Source organism: Aethalodelphis obliquidens, unplaced genomic scaffold, assembly GCF_003676395.1.
Source record: "Aethalodelphis obliquidens isolate GAN/ISIS:26980383/991018 unplaced genomic scaffold, ASM367639v1 scaffold87, whole genome shotgun sequence".
Lineage (NCBI taxonomy): Eukaryota > Metazoa > Chordata > Mammalia > Artiodactyla > Delphinidae > Aethalodelphis > Aethalodelphis obliquidens.
In genome coordinates, this window is record NW_020838031.1 from 2,220,520 (window position 1) to 2,238,190 (window position 17,671).

A 17,671-nucleotide genomic window follows, 5' to 3' on the forward strand; every position below is an offset into this window, starting at 1 on the left:
GCAGGCACGTGAGGGTGTGGACAAGTTCCTGCCACCGCATGGCTATGATTGAAACCCACAATTTTCCTGCTTTTAGAGAATAACGAATCTCCCTGGGTGTGTTTTCTATCCTTGTTTCCATCTGTCATTTGGGGTTCTTTGGAGATAAGTCAAGCTACCGTCTCATATGGACAGTATCAATGCTAAACTGAAAAACAATCATAGGCTGAAAGGAAATTAAGACTGTGTCAAGGTGTGTGTGTGTGCGTGCGTGCCTCTGTGTGGTGAGAAAGAAAGAGTGGACCAAGGAGAGACATCCTAAAGAGAAACTTCCATTTCCCAGCCACTTGTGGAAATCTACTTCAGGTCACCTGGGACCAGTTGTGAGTTATGGCCTTGGGCAAAATTCCTGTGTGCAGTCAACACATGAATGGGTGGCACCTTGAGATGGGCTGGCCTTAGCTGAATCAACGTCTGATATGGCAATCTCTCCTCAGACCAAATTCCCACTGAGGTTCCTAGGTGGGACCTGACCGAAGGAATGGATGGATCCTTGAACTTCTCAGTCCTCTCGTGTGTTCATTAAATGTTCATTTAGTTAAAGAAAAGACAATATTCTCACAGAGTAGCTCTTTGCATTATGATGAAAGTCTTGGTTTGTAGGTGTTTTCATATAAATACGAAATGGCTATGACTTTTTATTCCTGAAATGCATATTTAACATGCAAGCTACAAAAGTTAGAAAGAATATTAAAGTCATATTTGGGGGGGTTAATGCCATGCTTTGCTAAGGTTAAAGAGTAACTCTTTCCTTCCCTCCAATTTTGAGGCAATTTTTAAAACCCTCTATGGCATGTAGCTAAACTCAAGCTGCCCCTCTGGAGACCCAGAGGCTAGAAACCAGATTATTTTTACCTTAGAGAAATGAACAATCACATAGGTGCACAAGGAGCTTTGTATAAGGATGGTCTTTGCAGCATTTATTTACAGTAGCTAAAAACAAACAGCAACCTGAAAGCCACATAATTGTGGCTTTAGGGGAATGGCTAAGTAAACTTTGACTTATCTATGCCATAGAACACAACAAAACAGTTAAGAAGAACGAGGTGGAGCTCAGGCACTTATTAATAAGGACCCACCTCTAAGACATAGCAATAATAATAAAATAATAATAATAAAAAACCCATACTGAACTCTTTTACACTATTGGTGGGAATGTAACTGATTCCTCCTTGTGCACCTATGTGATAAGGAAAACAGTATGGAGGTTCCTCAAAATATTAAGATCTACCATGCAATCCCTCAACTCCACCTCCGGGTATACCCTCCAAAAAACGAAAGCAGGGTGTTGATGAGATGTGTGCATGACCATGTTTATCACAGCATTATTCACAATGCCCAAGATATGGAAACAACCCAAATACCCATCATCGGATGAATGAATGAAAATGAGGTGGGTTATATATACAATGGAATATTATTCAACCATGAGAAAGGAGGATATCCTTATGACAGCATGCATGGGCCTTGAGCGTATTATACAAAGAGAAGTAAGCCAGATGGAGAAAGACAAGGAGTGGATGATATCACTTATATGTGGAATCTAAAACAGTTAAACCTGTAAAGAACCGAGAGTAAAATGCTGGATACCAGGAGATGGTGGGGAGAGGAATTAGAGTGATGCTGTTTAAGGTCACAAACTTATAACGAGCAGTAGATAAAACATAGAGATCTAATGCACAGTATAATAAACATAGTACTCTTGTACTATAATTATGTAATGTGATAAATACCCCTATATCAGCCACCATACTACAATATATAAATGTATCAAAGTAACACTGTACACCTTAACCTTACACAATGTTACATGTCAAATTTATTCAATAGTAAAATATTAAAATAATGCATACTATTTACATTAAAAACACACTTACACACGTAAAACAATACTTTATAGTTTCTACGTAGAAGAAGGTCTGTAAAGGAAACTTGATAAACTGATAAAAGACTCCCTTGGAAAGGGCAGGGGCAGAATTGGGATTGAGAATGGTGGTGACGGGGAGCTTAGCCTTTTATGCGATGTTTTCGTTTTTCACAAAGAAACTGTATCCATATATTATTTATATAGTTCAAATTTAAGCCCTTGTAAACAATCACAGTATTACGAGGTTAAAACATTTATTTCCTGCTTTGGTCTATTTAGCCAACCCTTAATATTGTCCTGAAACTCAGCGAATCTTCTCCCTGAGGCTTATTTACTCCAGAGGTTCTGTTCTAGCAGAGCAATGGGAGAGGAAGGGTAAGCAAACTAGAATCTGAACTAACTCTCCACGTGGAATAAAACAGTTCAGGAGGGTTTCCCTGGTGGCGCAGTGGTTGAGAGTCCGCCTGCCGATGCAGGGGACGCGGGTTCGTGCCCCGGGAGGATCCCACATGCCGTGGAGCGGCTGGGCCCGTGAGCCATGGCCGCTGAGCCTGCGCGTCCGGAGCCTGTGCTCCGCAACGGGAGAGGCCACAACAGTGAGAGGCCCTCGTACCGCAAAAAAAAAAAAAAGAAAAAAAAGCAGTTCAGGAGAAGCCAAGTCATCTTCAAGGCTGGGTCTTCCCTCCCACAAGACTTCCATAAGGTGACACGGGAGACAGCTTCTTCGTAGCAGGTAAACATTTCAAGTTCTGATCTTTTGTATATTTCAAATCTCCAGACGGAGGAACAATTGGCCACATTACAGCAGAATGGAAAATGCAGAGACATCCTCCTGGATGTGGGAAGCAAAGGAGGGAATGGAAGTGAGCTTTGCAGCACCGGGTGCCAAGCTGGGGGAACACCCTCAAACACCTCGGGCCCCAGAACAAGGTGCCGCTGTGTAAGCTTTCATTCCTCACCAAGAAGAGGGGGCCCCAAACCAAGGCCCCTTCTTTATGAGAAATCTGACCCCTTAAAGGTAACCCTATGTGACTTTTAAAGTAAACAGATCCGTTGGAAAAAGTTTCTCTGCTGAATTTGCGACTTTTCACCTTGTTTTCATCAGAGCTTGTCAGGAGAGTTCAAGAAATGCCGAGAAGGCAATAGAATTGAATTTTCTGTGACAAGCACGGAGGACAATACCTGTCTCAAAACCTTGAGTGACAGTAGGTGATGATATGGTGGAAGACAGGGCATTGCTGTTAGCCAGGCCACTGTACAGATGTGAAGGCTGACCTGGCTGGAGCAGGGCGTGCTTCGAGGAGAGGCAGAGGCAGCCATTGGTAGCCCTCCCCTCACTGCTTCAAGCTCTTCTCCATTTGGCTGAAGTGACTTCTGGGGGATTTTGAGGGCCCTTCCTTTTCGCGCTTCATTTTTCTCTATTTTCCCGTTTGGGAGCCATACATTAAAGACTAGGACATTCAAAAACAACTCCGTATCTGGCGAAAAAAAAAAAGAAAGAGAAAAGAAAAGAAAACAAACAAAACTCAAGACAAATAATGAGAACAAAAACAACAAGTAAAAAACAAAGAAAGCAAAAAACAAGAAAACAACCAACCAAAAAAAGGCCCCAAACCAAAACAAATAATAAAACAAAACTAACAACAACAAAAAAAGAAAAACAAAAAATAAATGAAAAATAGCAAAGAGAACAGGAAGCAAACACACAAAAATGACAAAAAAAGAAGATAAAAATGAAACAAAACATCAAAGAAACCAAAACAAAAGATAACAGCAAAAAAGAAAATACAAAACAAAGAAACAAGCTAAAAAGAACACATAATAAAATAAAAATAGAAAAATAAAAATATATTTAAAACTAAAACAACAAAACAAAACAAAACACAACAACAACAAAAATTCCCTGGGGCCTCCACTATCAGTGTCCTTGACCCCATGGTGAGCTACAGCTAACCACCACCTCCCCAAGAGGCCCTCCAAGGCCTCGACGTAGGTCTCTGGACCCTCTGTGTCAGCCCCACTTCTGTGTGCGTTCCTCCCACCATCGTCTGCTCCTGAAGCCGTCCCGGAGCGCACGTGCCTGAGCAGGCGGCAGGGGCGCAGGCATCGATGGGCATGGCTGCCGGGGCTGGAGCAGCTGGAGGAGGCTTTCATGGGGGCTGCTCATGGGCCTACCTGGGCTTGTGCAGAGGGAGCTTTGGTGGGGACAGTGCTCAGGCCCCCTGGGGCCTAGGTGGACAGGAGAGGCTTTGGCTTGAGGGGCAGGTGAGTCCGCTCAGGCATGCATCCTTGCTATTGCCCATGGGGGCCAGGGCTAGTGGGTTGGGAAGGGCATCACAATGGCGGCCACCACTCAACCATGGCGCCTTGCTTCTATGGTGGCCCGGGCTTCCTCCACATACCTTCCTGGCTGTGGAGCTCCTCACTCCCGTTCTCTCAGGCTGTCTCTTCACCACCAGCAGCTGACCCCTCCCTGTGTCCACTCTCCAAACCCCACTTTCCAGAACCCAGCCCTCCTTCACACCAAGAGACACAAGAATCAGGCTGGGTGCACAGGGCTGCAGCAGGGACCATGCACATAGGTCTTATTCTGTCCTGCCTTCCACAGCCAGTTGCTGCATTCCCCTCTGATCCCCCAAAGGTATCTCTCTGTCCCAGCTGATACTTGCACCATGAGGGGGCTTTTCTGAATGTGGAAACCTTTCCTCTCCTTCAGCTCCTCCCCAGAGGTGCTGGTTCCATCCCATTTCCCCTTTTCTTTTTTTTCTTTCTTTCTCCTACCTAGTTGCACAGGGATTTTTCTTGTCCTTTTAGGTGTCAGAGGTCTTCTGCTAGTGTTCAGTACGTGCTCTGTGAGAATTGTTCCATTTGTAGATATATTCTTGATGTACGTGTGAGGAGAGGCAAACTGCATGTCCTCCTATTCTGCTATCTTGACTCCATACATGAAGCATTAGCTGTAAATCCTCATTCCAAGTTTTGATCAAGACGTAGCAATGAGATTTTGGACCACATATTGCAACATGTGCAATCATTAAAGGTACTAAGATCAGCTCATTTTGAATTTAATAAATCTTTTAATAGTTCAATGCCAGAGTTTTTCTACATGCAATGCCCACCCAATGTTACTCAGCAAGCAGAAGGCAAAGCCAGGATTCGAACTCAGGACCTCTGATTCTCCCCCTCGGGATTTTGCCATCAGCCTTTCCATGAAATATGTGACAGCAAAGATTTAGAGGCTAGGAAGTCCAAGAGCAGAGTGCCAGCATGGTCAGGTTCTGGTGAGAGCCCTCTTCCGGTTGCCGACCACTGACCTGGTGGAAAGAGTCGTGTCTACTTTTTGTATCAGGGTAATGTGAGCCTTGTAAAATGAATTTGGAAGACTTCCCTCTTTTTCTATTTTTTGAAGAGTTCTAAAACAATTGATATTAATTCTTCTTCAAATGTTTGGTAGAATTCACCTGTGAAACTGTTCCTGGACATTTGTTTGTTGGGAGGTTTTTGATTACTGACTCAATTTTCTTACTATTAATAGGTCTGTTCAGATTTTCTATTTCATCATGATTCAGTCTTGGTAGGTTCTATGTTTCTAGGAATTTATCCATTTCTTCTAGGTTGTCCACTTTGTCAGGATATGATTGTTAATAGTAGTCTCATGATTCTTTATATTTCCATAGTATCCGTTGTAACATCTCTTTTGTTTTGGACTTTGAGTCCTCTCTCTTTTTTTCTTGATAAGTCTAGCTAAAGTTTTGTAAATTTTGTTTATCTTTTCAAAGAACCAGCTCTTAGTTTTATTGATCTTTTATGTTTCTAGTCTCTATTTCATTTATTTCTGCTCTAAATAATTTTTGTTATTTCCTATTTTGTACTAACTTTGGGTTTCTGTATTTGAGACTTTTTTTGTTTCTTGAGGTAAACATTTACTGCTGTGAATTTCCCTCTTAGAACTGCTTTTGCTTCATTCTGTATATTTTGGTATGTCACATCTCTATTTTCATTTGTTTCAATGTATTTTTTAATTTCTATTTTGATTTCTTCTTTGAACCATTGGTTATTCAGTGGCGTGCTGTTTAATCTCCACATATTTATAAATTTTCCAGTTTTCTTCTTGTAATTGACTTCTAGTTTCATACTGTTGTGGTTGGAAAAGATGCCTGATAGATTTCAATCCTCCAGTTTAAATTTATTAAGACTTGTTTTGTGGCCTAACGTATGGTCTATCTTGGAAAGTGTTGCATGTGTATCTGAGAAGAATGTTTATTCTGTTGCTTTTGGATGGAATGTTCTGTAAATATCTGTTAAGTCCACCTTGTCTAACGTATCATTTAAGGCCAAAGTTTCTTTGTTGATTTTCTGTCTGGATGATTTATCCATTGGTGTAAGTGGGGTACTAAAGTCCCCTACTATATTGCTGTATATCTCTCCCTTTAGGTCTATTAATATTTGCTTTTTATATTTAGGTGCTCCTCTGTTGGTTGCAAAATATTTATAAATGTCATATCCTTTTGCTGGATTGACCCCTTTACAACAAGTAATGCCCTTCTTTGTCTCTTATGACGGTTTTTATTTTAAAGTCATTTTGTCTGGTATAAGTATAGCTGCTCCAGCTTTCTTTTGGTTTCCATTTGCATGGAATAACTTTTTTCATCATTTCCCTTTCAGTCTTTGTGTGTCCTTTCATCTAAATGGGTTTCTTATAGGCAGCATATAGGTGGGTTTTGGGCTATTCTTTCATATGTATTCTTGTTACTAATTAGCATCCTTTCTTTGCAGCTTAATGAAGGATCTTTAACATTTCTTGTAAGACCAGTTTAGTGGTGATGAACTCCTTTAGCTTTTGCTTGTCTGGAAAACTATTTATCTATTCTTCATTTCTGAATGATAACTTTGCTGAGTAGAGTATTCTTTAATGGAATGTTTTCCTTTAGCACTTTGAATATTTCATGCTACTCCCTTCTAACCTGCAAAGTTTTTACTGAAAAATATGCTTATAGCCTGGCTGCTTTTAATCCTCTTTTTTTTTCCTTGAATTTTGAAATTTTCATTATAATGTGTCTTGGTGTGGATATCCTTGGATTCCTCTTATTTGGAGCTCTGTGGGCTTTCTGGATCTGGATGTCCATTTCCTTTCCCAGCTTAGGGAATATTTTCATCCATTTTTTCTTCAAATAAGATTTCTTCCCCTTTCTCTATCTCTTCTTTTTATGGGAGCCCTGTGACGTGAATGTTAATCCATTTGATGTAGTTGCATAAATCCCTTTAGCTATCTTCACGTTTTTCATTTTTTTTCTTTTTGCTGCTCTGAGTGAGTTCCACTGCCTCGTCTTCAAGCTGACTGATCCTTTCTTCTGCTTCATCTAGTCTGTTGTTGAATCCCTCTAGTGTATTTTTCAGGTAAGTTATTGTATTCTTCAGCTCTGTGACTTCTATTAGATAGATATTTTTAAATATTTTTAAAATATTAATTTAATTTAATTAATTAATTTAATTAATTTAAAAATATTAAAATATTTTTAAAATAAGATATTTTAATATTTTTAAAATATTTTCCATACCTTTTTTGAAGTTCTTACTGTGTTCATCCATTCTTCTCCTCAGTTCAGTGAACAACATCTTTATGTCTGTTACTTTGAACTCTATCAGGTAAATTACTTATTTCCATTTCATTAAGGTTTTTTTCTGAGGTTTTATCTTATTCTTTCATTTGGAACATATTCCTCTATTTCTTCACTTTGTTTGACTCTCTGTGCTGGTTTCTATACAATAGATGAAACAGTTACTTCTCCTAGATGTGAAAGTGTGGCACCATGTAAGAGATGAACCTTGTTGTTCAACCCTGCCCCAGCTCTTGGTTGTCTCTCAAACCTTTGTGTTTTTCCAACCAGCCTATTATATTTTTAATAGCTCCCAGTAGTTGAGGATGTGCTAAACCTGTCAGTGTCCTAAACGGGAGGACCTCAGCACCTAGATTCAGGCTGACTAGAAAGCATCAGCTTTTAAAGGTATGTAAGTATATACAGTCTTGTGGGACCACAGGCTTAAGCCCTATTGGCCACTGGAGCCAGGCAATCTGCCTTGGGCAGCAGTTACAGAAACTGGGGCTCTAGATGAGTATATAATCTCTTTTCTGGGTAATACTGGTGAGCTGGGGCAAGGCAGAGAGATGGAACCAAAAGAGCATCCACAGACTATGTTCCTGGAGAGCAGCTCCATATGTCCCTAAATGTGTGCCAAATCTGAAGCCTGCCCCTCCAGCTGAAGCTCCAAGATAAGCAAAGAGACCTCCTTCACAGAAAAACTGTGTAGTATGCTTCATTCCACTGTCTGTGCAGTACTCTGGGGGCATATCCTGCCAAGAACTGTCTCTTCAATTGCCACAGTCTTGTGGGACCCCAAGGAATGCAAGCCCCACCTAACCACTAGAGCCAGGTGATCAAGGGGTGTCATTTGGGCTGCAGCTACAAACACTGGGGCACCAGACACATAAAAACCAGGGCACTAGACACATAGAAAGCTTCTGCCCCATCCCCCAGAAGACAGTGGTGCTCTGGAGTGTGGCAGAGAATGAGTGCAAAGATAACACCCACCCCCCAAGGTTTCTGGAAAGGATTTCAATAAGCCCCTAAATGTGTGTTTAATTATAATCCTGCCCCTCAGGCCACAGTTATGGTGATCAGCTAATAGACCTCCTTCAAAGAAAGACCCAGCTCCTGGGTCTGCTGCCTCTTGCTGTGCCCTGGGGATGATAGTTGTTTAAGAACTCTTTCTCCAGTGGTTACAGCCCTGGTGACCCATTAGTATAAACCCTGCTATCCACTAGAGCTAGATGTACAGGTGTCCCCTGACAGCAGTCATAAAATCAGGGCACCAGACAAGGGTATGAGTGCCTTTCAGGTGACACCAGTTATTAAAGTTCCATGGGACCAGGAACGCAAGCACCCCCAGCCTCCAGAGCCAGGAAATAAAGTGGTGTCCCCTAGGACACAGCCACAAGAATTGGGGCACCAGATAATACAATAATAAACTATCAGAAAGAGAAATTAAGGAAACAATTCCATCTATAATTGCATCAAAAATAATTAAATATGTAGGAATAAATTTAATAACTACATGACATTAACAAAAGAGACCGAAGAAGACACAAATAAATGGAAAGATATTCCATGATCGTGGGTTGGAAAATTAATATTGTTAAAATGTTCATGCTACCCAAAGCAATATACAGATTAAATGCAATCTTTTTTTTTTTTTTTTGCAGTACACGGGCCTCTCACTGTTGTGGCCTCTCCCATTGCGGAGCACAGGCTCTGGACGCACAGGCTCAGCAGCCATGGCTCACGGGCCCAGCCACTCTGTGGCATGTGGGATCTTCCCGGACCGGGGTACGAACCCGTGTCCCCTGCATTGGCAGGCAGACTCTCAACAACTGCGCCACCAGGGAAGCCCTAAATGCAATCTTTATCAAAATTTCAATGGCATTTTTCATGGAAATATAACCAAAAAACCCTAAAATTGTATGAAACCATAAAAGACCACTAATAGCAAAAGCAATCTTGAGAAAGAAGAACAAAGCTGGAGGTATCATACTCCCTGATTTCAAACTATATCACAAAGCTATAGTAATTAAAACAGTATGGTATTGACATAAAAACAGACACATAGATCAAGGGAAAAAGGTAGAGAGGCCAGAAATTAACACACACTTAAATGGTCAATTAATCTATGACAAAGGAGTCAAGAATATATAACAGGGAAAAGACAGCCTCTTCAATAAATGGTGCTGGGAAAACCGAACAACTACACGTGAAAGAATCACACTGGACCACTTTCTCTCACCCTATATAAAAATAAACTCAAAATGGATTAAAGACTTAAACATATGACCTGAAACCATTAAACTCCTAGAAGAAAACATAGGCAGTATGCTCTTTGACATCAGTCTTAGCAATATTTTTTGGATATGTCTCCTTAGGCAAGGGAAACAGAAGCAAAAATAAACAAATGGGACTACATCAAACTGAAAAGCTTTTGCACAATTAAGTATTGGGAAAATGAAAAGGCCATCTAATGAAAGGGAGAAGATATTTGCAAATCATATTCCTCATAAAGGGTTAATATTCAAAATACACATCAATACATACAAATAAACATCATAAAAACAAACAACCCCATTAAAAAATGGGCAGAGGACCTGATAAGTCACTTTTCCAAAGAAGATGTATGAATGGTGAACAGACACGTGAAAAGATGCTCAACATCACTAATCATCAGGGGAATGCAAATCAAAACTACAATGAGATATCACCTCACACCTGTTGGAATGGTTATCAGCAAAAAGACAACAAATAACAGGTGTTGGTTAGGATGCGGAGAAAAGGAATACTTGTGCAGTGTTGGTGGGAATGTAAATTGGTGCAGCCACTGTGGAAAGCAGTATGGAGTTTCCCCAAAAAAGTTAAAAATAGAACTACCATATGATGCAACAATTCCACTTCTGGGTATTTTTCTGAAGAAAAAAGACCACTAATTCAAAAAGATATATACACCCCAATGTTCATTGCAACATTATTCACAATAGCCAAGACATGGAAGCAATCTAAGTGCCCATCAATAGATGAATGGATAAAGAAGATATATATATATCTTCTAGTTACAAAATTTCTAGTTACAAAATAAATGAGTCACAGGGATGACGTGTACAGCATGGGGAATATAGTCAATTGTATAACATTTTATGGTGACAGGTGATTACTAGACTTATCATGGTGATCATTTTGTAATTTATAGAAATATTGAATCACTATGTTGTACACCTGGAACTAATGAAATATTGTAGGTCAATTATACTTCAATTTTAAAAAACTGACAAAGTCACCTAAAGCAAGGAAAGTTTGAGAAACTGTCACAGCCAAAAGGAGGCCAAGGGGACATGACTACTAAATGCAATGTGGTGTCCTGGACGGGGTCCTGGAACAGAAGAGGGGCATTAGTCAAAACTAAGGAAATCTGAATAAAGCATGGAGTGAGGATTAAGGGTACAGGAGAGAGGTAAGAAATCTGAAGGGGACGACTGGCCCCTGCAACCCAGGGACAGGTGTTCAGTCTTTATTCTTCAGTTTTCCTGCTAGTGAAGTGGACGTAGTACTACCTACTTCAAAGGATTGTTGTAAGGACTAAATAACATGAAAGTGCCGTGTACTCCACGAATATTAGTTTCTCTCCTCTCAGAATCTTGTTCAGTTAGTCCTTCTTTGTACCTCTCAGGCCTGATTTATTCGTATCAGAGTTTGGGATCAAGTCTTCATTTCATTCATTCATTCAGCATATTTGAGTGCTTACTGTTAGTTACTAGCCCTGTGCTCGGCTGTGGAGGTACAGGGGCAAGCGTCTGGAGGGCGTACAGACCCAAGTGGGATGTGCACTGCGCTGTAGGGGGGAACAGGGGGCTGGGGGAACACCTGCACAGACCTCCACGTCTCGGACCCCACAGGACGGGAGGAGTGCGCAGGCCAGGTGAGGGAGGCCAGCACAGCCAGAGTGGGAAGATGCTGGATCCGGTGGAGGTGCAGAGGGAGGGGTCCGCTTCAGGCAGGGCCTCCGTGAGGCTTTTCAGGGAGGTCAGCCCCACGGTCCCCAGTTCAGCGGTGGTGTGGCCACACTGAGACAGCTCAGTGCACGTGGAGTCTGGGCTCTGTCCACAGGCCCTGGGGAGATGCTGCGGGTTTCTCAGCAGAACGTGTGTGATCATATTGGTGTGTGGTGGATGCAGTGTGAGGACTTGGTCACGCAGGCTGCGGCGGGGGCGAGCAGTCAGGACGCTACTGTAATGACCTCGGCGCGCTTCCACGTGACCTGCCCTGGGTGACAGCATGGAGGTGGCACAGAGGCAGACTGGACAGATGTGCGGAGGAGAGAAACACCAGCGGTTGTGATGGATTAGATGGGACAGACGAACACCGGGGAAGTGACCTGGGCCGCCAGGGTGGCCATGGATGAAAGAATGGATAAGGAATTGTGTCATATATTTATAAAACAATGGGATATTACTCAACCATAAAAAAAATGAAATCTTACCTTTTGCAACAACGTGGGTGGACCTTGAAGGCATTATGCTAAGTGAAATAGGTCGGACAAAGACAAATTACATACGACCTTTTATATGTGGAATATATATACATGTATATGTATGTGTGTATATATATGTGTGTGTATACATATATGTGTATATATATATATATTTATATATATATACATGAAAACCAAACTCATAGATACAGAGAACAGATGAACAGATTGGTGGTTACGAGAAGCAGGGAGTAGGGGATGGGAAAATGGATAAGCTTTTGTTTTTTTTACTTTAAATAAATTGCATCTTAAAAGGGGGGAGGGGACATTATCGACCACTTACTCTCATGGTTTTCACTGCAAATCTTGCAATTTTGGGTCCAGTTAGATAGATGAGAGAGAGAGAGCTAGAGATAGAGACATTAATGCACACACATATATATTTACCAAAGAGAGACAGAGAGATTGATTTATTATAAGGAACTGAGTCATGCGAGTAGGGGGGCTGAGAAGTCCCAGGCTCTGCCATCTGCAGGCTAGAGACCAGGAGAGCTGGTGGTGTGATTCAGCCCGAGCCCAAAGGCTTTAGAACCAGGGGATTTACCACACTATAATCCCAGTTTGAGGGCAGGAAAAAATGAGATGAGATGCCTTAGCTTGAGCAGTGAGGAGAAAAGGGGTGAATGCCTCCTTCCTCCACCTTTTGTTCCGTTCAGGCCCTCAACGGATTAGATGGTGCCCACTTGCACTGGGGAGGGCTGTCTGCTTTACTGAGTGCACAGATTCAAATGCTCATCACATCCAGAAATACCCTCACAGACACACCCAGAAATAACGTTTGATCTGGGCACCCCATGGCCAGTCAAGTTGACGCATACAATTAGCTACTGCAGTATAAGTATATATGTATATGTGTAAATATATATATATATACCTATCTCTACCTACATGTACACACACAATATGAATACATGTACTGGGTCTCAAAGTAAAACTTATTTCTTACTGTGGATCGAGTTAAAAAACAGAAAGCCGAGGAAATCCTGACATAGCCCCAGACAAGAGGGGCCAGGTTTTTCTGTAGCTCGCATGACACCAAGTCCACAGCCTGGACTAGGTAGCACCCTCTTGTGTCCCTTGGGGAGGGAATAAAGAAGAAAAGAAAGGTCACGGAAAGGGTTTACACTGGGTCAGTGGATGGTGGTAAGATACATTTCACGTTTTAAAAGATCACTTTGGTTGCTATGTAGAGAACAAATAGAAGGAAGGCAAAAATAGAAACAAATTATTCTTCAGTATTTATGCAACACCTGCCCTGTGCCAGGAGATGGAATAAAGAAGAAAAAGTTGCTGCCCCCCGTGAAGCTCCATTTTAAGAGGAGAGCCAGACAATGAGCAAAGCAATGTACATATCTATCAGAGAAGGTGTGTTAGGGAGCATTCTAAGACAGCCTTGTGACAACTCTCCCCTTCTGTTATAGGTCTTTTGAGAGTGGACAGAATCTAGGACTTCCTTCTAACCAGTAGAATTTGGCAAGGTAAGGGGCTGTCACTTCTGTGATTACATTCTATTATATAAGACTGTGTTTTTGCTGATTGGAGGGACAGGCCCTCTTGCTGGACTTGAAGAAGCAAAGAGATGTGTTTCAAACCACCTGTGGAGTGAGCTGTGTGGCAGAGAACTGCAGGCAGCCTCTAGGAGCTGAGGACGGTCTCCACTTAAGAGCCAGAAGAAGGCCCCCTCCGCCTCAAATCATACAGGTCCAAGGAAATGAATTCTACCAACACCCCAAGTGAGTTTGGAAGAAGACTCTTCCCTAGTCGAGCCTTCAAATGAGAATGCAGTCTGGTCAACATCTCCATTTCTGCCTTGAGTGAGGCCCTGAGCTGAGGACCCAGTTAAGTGTGCCCTGACTCCTGGCATACAGAAATTGTGAGACGCTACACGTCTGCTGTTCAAAGCTACGAAGCTTGTAGTCATTTGTTAGGAAGTAACTGTTAAAAACAGGACAGTAGGCCCCAAATGGAGTCGCTTATGCTAAGCCCCATGTCACCAAACCAAAACAACAGAATTACAACTTCTGCTCTCCCTGAAATGGAATCTTAAACCAGTCCGTCAGGAATCACGTGGTCAGCACTAGTGAGGTCATCTGTCCGATAGACCCCTGCCCTCCCCTGAAGGAAAGCCACCTTGCAATAACCGACCTCATTTTTACTTAGAATAACCTCCTTGTTCCCGCTCCCTTCTGCCTATGAAAGTCTTTTACTTCGTACGGCTCCTCGGAGCTCCTTTCTATCTGCCTGGTTGGATGCTGTCCGACTCGCAAATTGTTGAATAAAGCCAATAAGAGCTCTAAAACTTACTCCGTTGAATTTTGTTTTTTAACACCACAGAAAACTAAACCTGAAGGCCCTCATCCAGGGCACACTGATGTTTAAAGGCCAGGAAGACCAACAAAGAAGACTGAAAGGGACAAAGTGGACACAAAGGGAGGGTCAGAAGCGCCAGGTGCACACAATATAATCACATATAGCAAGTTTAAATGAATGGACTGCCTGTCGTTTAGGACCGACAGGTGGAGTCATATGAGACCTGAGAATTAGATCCAGGGCCACTGGATTTGTCCCTGTGGTGGTTATTAGTGACCTTGTGAAACACCTGTGTAAGCGTGGTAGCAGGGCCAGAGCCTGACGGCAGTAAATGAGTTTAAAAAATATTTGAACGGGAGCAGTGGATGTGAAGAGCAGTGGCAGAGTCTGAGTTCTGTTTTGGAGGCAAAATCAAGATAAGGGAAAGGGAGGAATCGTCCCGGGGGCTGGGGCTTTGGCCACTAAGCAGGTGGGGGTACCAGGGAGACTGGGAGAAGGCCAGGAGGAGGAGGAAGCAGGTTAGAAATTATGTTGAAAGTAAGATGGCTATTGTGTATTCACATGGAGCCGTGCTGTGGGCAGTGGGGCATACGGGTCTCAGCTCCAAGGAAAGGCTAGGGTTTGAAGTACTAACTTCAGTTTATAGAAAGTACTTCAATCAACGACACTGGGTGGAATCGTCTAGAGCTCAATGACACTGGATGGAATCATCTAGAGCAGTGGTTCTTAAACTGGGGGCTGAGGGTAGGGAGGTTGTTGCAGGGCACGTGCAGAGACACTTTGGGATGTCATAGCTGAGGGAAAAGGTGCTAGAGGCATCTGGTGGGTGGAGGCCAGGGACGTTGCTCAACACCCTACAGGGCACAGGACGGCCCCATAACAAAGAACAATCCAGTCCCAGGTATCAACAGTGCCCAGGTTGTGCAACCCTGATCCAGAGAGAGCACGGCTACAGGAGAAGACCCAGGATCAAGTTCTAGGGTATTTAAGAGTGTAGAGGCCAGTTAGAGAAGAAGGGTGAGAATGAAGGTCCAGATGGTGGGAAGAGAAACCCAGGACAAGAGGGCACTAAGGAGAGAAGGGGACGTGAGTGCCTGGAGCCCCGAGTGCCTCCCTGTGCTTGCTAAGAGACTCTGTGCACCACTGCAAACAGTTCTAGGCTGACGCCTGAAATTTTCATCACAAACTTTTCATCGTAAGTTTACATATTCTTATTGATTAGAGGTTGAAATATTAAACATTAAAAAATGAAATAGGAAAGGATTGACTTAATTGAAATAAAATTTTCCTGTTACAATTTGAGTTTTTAAAAATACCAACAACCTAGTTTTCTACTGTATCATGTACTAAGCCACACTGAATCTGAGAGAAATCAGTTGAAATGCTTGTTTGTGTTTTTTCCTATTGTATCTGGAAACATCTTAATCCCTCAAAACAATAGAGTTGAAAAGAATCAGTGTCACTGACCCAAACTGATTCTACTTTTCTGATTTCACAGCCTTTCAACATTGGCCCAAATGCCCTTTTTCTAATGCTAACTTTCAACCTTAACTAGAAGGAGAGGAAGCCCTAAGGGTGGCAGTCACCAAGATTAACCACTGAAGGAGGTTAGTTGAGATGAAACCAATATTTCAAATTTGGGGTCATCCCAAGGCACACGCTGTAATAAGATTTGGAAGGAAGGGGGTGTACTGCTCTCTTGTACAGTGAGAGAGGAGAATTGTGATGCCTGACTTGGGCATATCAGGTTTACTAAAGAGCATTAGAGGAGTAGAGGATCTGGAAATGGACTCCCTTAAAATGATCTGTGCACAGGATTCTTTCTTTTTCAGTTGAAGTATAGTTGATTTACAATGTCGTGTAAGTTTCAGGTGTACAACACAGTGATTCAGTTATACACACACGCACACAACATATATATTACATATACATTCTTTTTCAGATTCTTTTTCCTTATAGGTTATTACAAAATATTGAGTATAGTTCCCTGTGCTATACAGTAGGTCCTTGTTGGTTATCTATGTTATACATAGTAGTGGGTATGTGTTCATCCCAATCTCCTAATATATCCACCCCCCCTTTTCCCCTTTGTTAACCATAAGGTTCTTTTTTTCTATGTCTGTGGGTCTATTTCTGTTTTGTAAATAAGTTCATTTATCAGATGCCACATATAAGCGATATCATATCATATGATATTTGCATTTCTCTGTCTGACTTCACTTAGTACGATAATCTCTAGGTCCATCCATGTCGCTGCAAATGGCATTATTTCTTTTTTATGGCTGAGTAGTATTTCATTGTATATATGTACCACATCTTTTTTTCTTTTTGTCTGCCCTGGGTCTTAGCTGCAGCACGTGGGATCTTTGTTGCCATGTACAGGATCTTCAGTTGCGGCATGTGGGATCTTTAGTTGTGGCATGCGAACTCTTAGTTGCAGCACATGGGATCTAGTTCCCTGACCAGGGATCGAACTCAGGCCCCCTGCATTGGGAGCACAGATAGCCACTGGACCACCAGGGAAGTCCCTGTACCACATCTTCTTTATCCATTCCTCTGGCGATGGGCGCTTAGGTTACTTCCATGTCTTGGCTATTGTAAATAGTGCTGCTATGAACATTGGGGTGCAAGTGTCTTTTTGAATTGTAGTTTTCTCTGAACATATGCCCAGGAGTGGGATTGCAGGATCATATGGTAGCTCTAATTTTAGTTTTTAAAAGAACATCCATACTGTTCTCCATAGTGGCTGTACATTCCCACCAACGGTGTAGGAGGGTTCCTTTTTCTCCACACCCTCTTCAGCATTTATTAATTGTAGGCTTTTTAATGATGGCCGTTCTGTCTGGAGTGAGGTGATACCTCTTGTAGCTCTGATTTGCATTTCTCTAATAGTTAGCAATGTTGAGCATTTTTTTCATGTGCCTGTTGGCCATCTGTATGTCTTCTTTGGAGAAATGTCTATTTAGATCTTCTGCCCATTTTTATTAGGTTGTTTGTTTTTTTTGCTATTGAGACTGTATGAGCTTTTCCTATATTTTGGAAATTAATCCCTTGTCAGTTGCATCGTTTGCAAATATTTTTTCCCAGTCTGTAGGTTGTCTTTTTGTTTTGTTGATAGTTTCCTTTGCTGTGTTCACAGGATTCTTTAGAGAGTTTTCAAGTGCATGTTACCCTAGTTGGGCAACCACAGGTATAGGCAAATATTTTAGAAGTTATACTGTGAATGAGAAGATATTGGGTCAAAGGAAGCTTTTTGTTGTTTTTTAAAGATGGAAGCTGGTTTGTATGCTGATGGGAATGCTCCCTTAGAAAGGAGATGTTGATGCT